Here is a 5,000-nt window from a genome sequence, read left to right as displayed (position 1 = left end):
TTTCCTCAGAGTATTCGTTTGACCAGTTCCTCTCCCCCTGCCGTTGCGCTTCTTGGTCGAATTTCTTTTGACGAACTTCTTGATCCCTTTGCAATTATTATCATTATTATTATTATTATTATTATTATTATTATTATTATTATTATTATTATTATTCAAGCTACAACCCTAGTTGGAAAAGCAAGATGCTATAAGCCCAGGGGCTCCAACAGGGAAAAATAGCCCAGTGAGGAAAGGAAATAAGGAAATAAATAAATGAAGAGAACAATTTAACAATAAATCATTCTAAAATAAGTAACAACGTCAAAACAGACATATCATATATAAACTATTTAACAACATCAAAAACAAATATGTCATAAATAAACTATAAAAAGACTCATGTCCGCCTGATCAACAAAAAAGCATTTGCTCCAACTTTGAACTTTTGAAGTTCTACTGATTCAACCACCTTTTTATAATGACCGTAAGAAGTCTCGTGTCTCAAATTGCCTCTCCTGATGATGATGATTTAGATTGACCCGCCTATATACAAGACGGACCACGGTCCCTTGTGTTGGTAGCACTGTAAGGGGAACGGAGCGTTGGTTGTATCTTTTAAAAGCTGTTACTTGTGTTGGATGACACGAACACTGATGACAGACAGATGATGATGAGTCTGACACAAAATGACCACCCAAGCTGGAGCCCGAAGTTCAAATCCGGGGCGCAGTAAACCAAAAATCTCTGATCCCAAACCCGTTCCTTCGTCGGTCCTAGATAATAATTTTTCTTATAAGCACGTGCTAACAGGAAGACGTCCAATTGGAATGCCTCTCCTTAGAAGTTCTTCCTTTTAGAGGAAATAAAATTACTTCAGATTGAAGAATTTTAGCTTTCTCTGGTCCTTCAACATTCTCTACTTCTGTGCAGTTTCCGCCTTATTCTGCATAATCTTTATTTTTGGATCTTCAACATTATGGACTTTACTTTCTCATTTCAAATCCACAAAATCGTAAAGTGATCAAATAATAACTAGTTCTCCTTTTCGGATTCTTTATTTTTTCTCTCCCGATCTCCTTCCAGTCTCCCTCTTCTTCCTGGATTTTCTGTCCGAATCCTTTCAGATAAATCAGTTATTAGTCTTCAAGATTCTTGTTTTGCTTTTCATGACTACCTTCCTGAATCCACTTGTCGTTGATCCCTTCCTTCTTAGAAGAAAGAAGTCTTAAAAACAAGAATCTTGAAGACTTCTTTCTCTCCATGAGGAAGAAATAGTCTTCAAAACCAGAATCTTGAAGACTTCTTCTTCCTCATGGAGAGAAAGAAGAAGTCTTCAAGATTCTTGTTTTGCTTTTCATGACTGCCTTCCTAATTGCACTTGTCGTTGATCCCTTTCTTCTTTCATTCTGATTATACTTACTGACCATAGTTGTTTTGGCTAATTTTTCATGGCCGGATGCAAGAAGAAAGGTTTCAACGACAAGTGGAATCAGAAAGGCAGTCATGAAAAGCAAAATAAGAATCTTGAAGACTTCTTCTTTCTCTCCATGAGGAAGAAGAAGTCTTCAAGATTCTGGTTTTGAAGACTTATTCTTTCTCTCCAAGAGGAAGAAGTCTTCAAGATTCTGGTTTTGAAGACTTCTTCTTTCTCTCCATGAGGAAGAAGTAGTCTTCAAGATTCTGGTTTTGTAGACTTCATCTTTCTCTTCATGAGGATAAAGAAGTCTTCAAAACAAGAATCTTGAAGACTTCTTCTTCCTCATGGAGAGAAAGAACAAGTCTTCAAGATTCTTGTTTTGCTTTTCATGACTGCCTTCCTGATTCCACCCTTAGTGTTTTTTTAAAAATAAGCTAGATACAGGAACTCTCTATTGTTGGCTGGGCGGGGCTCCCCACCCCTCCTGCTAGCCCGGAGGGCCTCCCCTCCTCCCGCTGGCAGGGCGGAGCTCCCCCCTTCCCGCTGGCAGGGCGGGGCTCCCCCCTTCCCGCTGGCAGGGTGGGGTTCCCCCCTTCCCGCTGGCAGGGCGGGGCTCCCCCCTTCCCGCTGGCAGGGCAGGGCTCCCCCCTTCCCGCTGGCAGGGCAGGGCTCCCCCCTTCCCGCTGGCAGGACAGGGTTCCCCCCTTCCCGCTAGCAGGGCGGGGCTCCCCCTTTCCCGCTGGCAGGACAGGGTTCCCCCCTTCCCGCTAGCAGGGCGGGGCTCCCCCTTCCCGCTGGCAGGGCGGGGCTCTCCCCTTCCTGCTGGCAGGGCGGTGCTCCCCCCTTCCCTCTGGCAGGCGGGGCGGGGCTCCCCCCTTACCGCTGGCAAATCGCACTATAAAGACGTAGCACACCAGATTATCGGTAACTAGATAATATCAGCTTAGTTAGAAATGAAGTTTGTAATTTTAACACTGAAATGGATAACGCAGAGTCAAGCTGCCAACTAATCATAAAGAGTTCATCTGTAACATAACTGGTATGGAATGAACATCTTGGGCCCCCAATCTTCTTTGGCTCTCGATATTCTCTCCCTTTCTCACTCCTCGCTCTCACTCTTCCTCAGTCTCACCCTTTCTCAGTCTCACCTCTTCTCGCTCTCACCACCCTCGCACTCTTTCACCCTTTCTCACTTCTTCACCAACCTCTCTCTCTCTCTCTCTCTCTCTCTCTCTCTCTCTCTCTCTCTCTCTCTCTCTCTCTCTCTCTCTCTCTCTCTCTCTCCATAATAAATGATAAAAGATAGCGTCGAGTTTATATCGCCCACTTACATAAAACTATATTTCAGAATAAATATCATCTTGAGAAACATTGCATGTTCCATTCTCTCGAAACATGATGTTGAAAGATAAACAGGCAAGAATGGAAGTAATAATGTGGTTTCTGGAAGGTCTACAAGGTTTCGGTAGGTTTGGATAAATGGACAAATTCCAGAAATATAGAAGGTAAGAAGAACTAATTACATGGCTTACGCCCTGTCTGTTTAATAAATCCAAAGAAATACTTTGCAATTCCAAATTATAAAGGGGCTCGATGCGCGGGCCAATATTCACCTCGTCAGAGCTCTCAAAATTTAAGGTTTGGGTCAATTATTATTATTATTATTATTATTATTATTATTATTATTATTATTATTATTACCTCCGCCAAAGAGGTCATGTTTTCACCTCTGTCTATTTATTTGTCACCAACCTAATCCAAAAAGTTACGGGCGAATTTTGACTAACGTACTACAAATATATTAACGATGTATTCAGGCCAAATATCTCTCTCTCTCTCTCTCTCTCTCTCTCTCTCTCTCTCTCTCTCTCTCTCTCTCTCTCTCTGAATGTCATTTAGGCGGTATAACTCATGTATGGTGTTTTTTTATCATTATTTTATATCGAACCATATCTGAAAGTACTTTTTTTTTAATCGGTGACTTGAACAAGACAAATGTCGAAATAATCTAATGTAGCTGTTAACGGAAGGAATTGTTTAGCTGCGATACTCCAATGATTTCTACATGATTTTGCGGATTCATGATATACACACACATATAAATACATATATATATATATAAATATATATATATATATATATATATATATATATATATATATATATAAATTTATATATACATATACTGTATATTTATATATATATATATATATATATATATATATATATATATATATATATATATATATAAATGTGTGTGTATTCGGTATTTGCAGTGGATATTCGAAATGTCAAATGATAAAACAGAATGAAATATGGCAACTCGATTTGTAAAATTTTAATGGTTTCACTAGCAAAAACACCCCTTTGCTGTCTTAATTTGCTAGGGCTGGAGAAAGCTCTGCCCATTTCGTAGAAGTAGTAAGAAGAGCAACACCTTGTCTGTTTTGTCATGGGAACCATAGAGACATCTGACGGAAGATTTCCCCCGAGTGTCGGCGTTCTTTTGATTCTAACTGTACATCCTATTCAAACCTGGACAAAGGTACAACGCATGTGATAAAAATTGCATATTTTTTAAGGTTTAAAGGACACTCATGAATGGCAGAGGCAAGGGACAGTGACATTGCCCTAGCGAATAGGAAAATGCCATAGAGACTGACCATATTCCACATGATCAGCCACCAAGCCCCCTTCTCCACCCAAGCTAGGACCAGGGAGGGTCAGCCAGTGGCTGCTGATAACTCAGTAAATAGACATATAGGCTCCCCAAAACCCCCATCCATAACTCACAATGATGGTGAGGTTGTTGACGGTAAAGAAGCTATCGAGTTTGAGTAGGACTCAAAGCCCATTCTGGCGATCACCACAGGGACGTTTCCAATTGAACTTAACGTAACAGATTAAGCAAATCTAAACAAAATACGAAATATGGAACCATTACATTCTTAGCTAACTTAATCAAGGATGTTGTATCCTAACGGAAAAGATCTTCTAAAGAGGACACTCCAAAATCAAACCAACGTTCTCTAGTCTTGGGTAGTGCCTTAGCCTCTGTACCATGGGCTTCCACTGTTTTGGATTAGAGTTCTCTTACCTGATGGTACATTCGGGCACGCTGTTCTATCTAATTTCTCTTCCTCTGGTTTTGTTAAAGTATTTATAGTTTATAAAGGAAATATCTATTTTACTTTATAGTTTATATAGGAAATATCTATTTTAATGTTACTGTTCTTAAAATATTTCATTTTTTCTTGTTTCCTTTCCTCACTGGGCTATTTTCCCTGTTGGGGCCCCTGGGCTTATAGCATCTTGCTTTTCCAACTAGAGTTGGAGCTTAGCCAATAATAATAATAATAATAATAATAATAATAATAACCCCTTCTCTTGGATGGAAAACTATATACAATACACACACACACACACACACACACACACACACACACATATATATATATATATATATATATATATATATATATATATGTATACACACATATATAATATATATATATATATATATATATATATATATATATATATATATATATATATATATATATATAGAGAGAGAGAGAGAGAGAGAGAGAGAGAGAGAGAG

General features: G+C 39.1%; 1 pseudogene; it reads left to right on the top strand.

Annotated features, from left to right (window-relative positions):
* LOC137632756 (gamma-glutamyl hydrolase-like) overlaps positions 1-5,000 on the top strand; it is an 18,110-nt pseudogene that overhangs the window by 8,252 nt on the left and 4,858 nt on the right.

This window comes from Palaemon carinicauda, chromosome 42 (genome assembly GCF_036898095.1).
Source record: "Palaemon carinicauda isolate YSFRI2023 chromosome 42, ASM3689809v2, whole genome shotgun sequence".
Lineage (NCBI taxonomy): Eukaryota > Metazoa > Arthropoda > Malacostraca > Decapoda > Palaemonidae > Palaemon > Palaemon carinicauda.
Note: the sequence above shows the minus strand (reverse complement) of the source record. Positions and strands in the feature narration are given on the sequence as shown.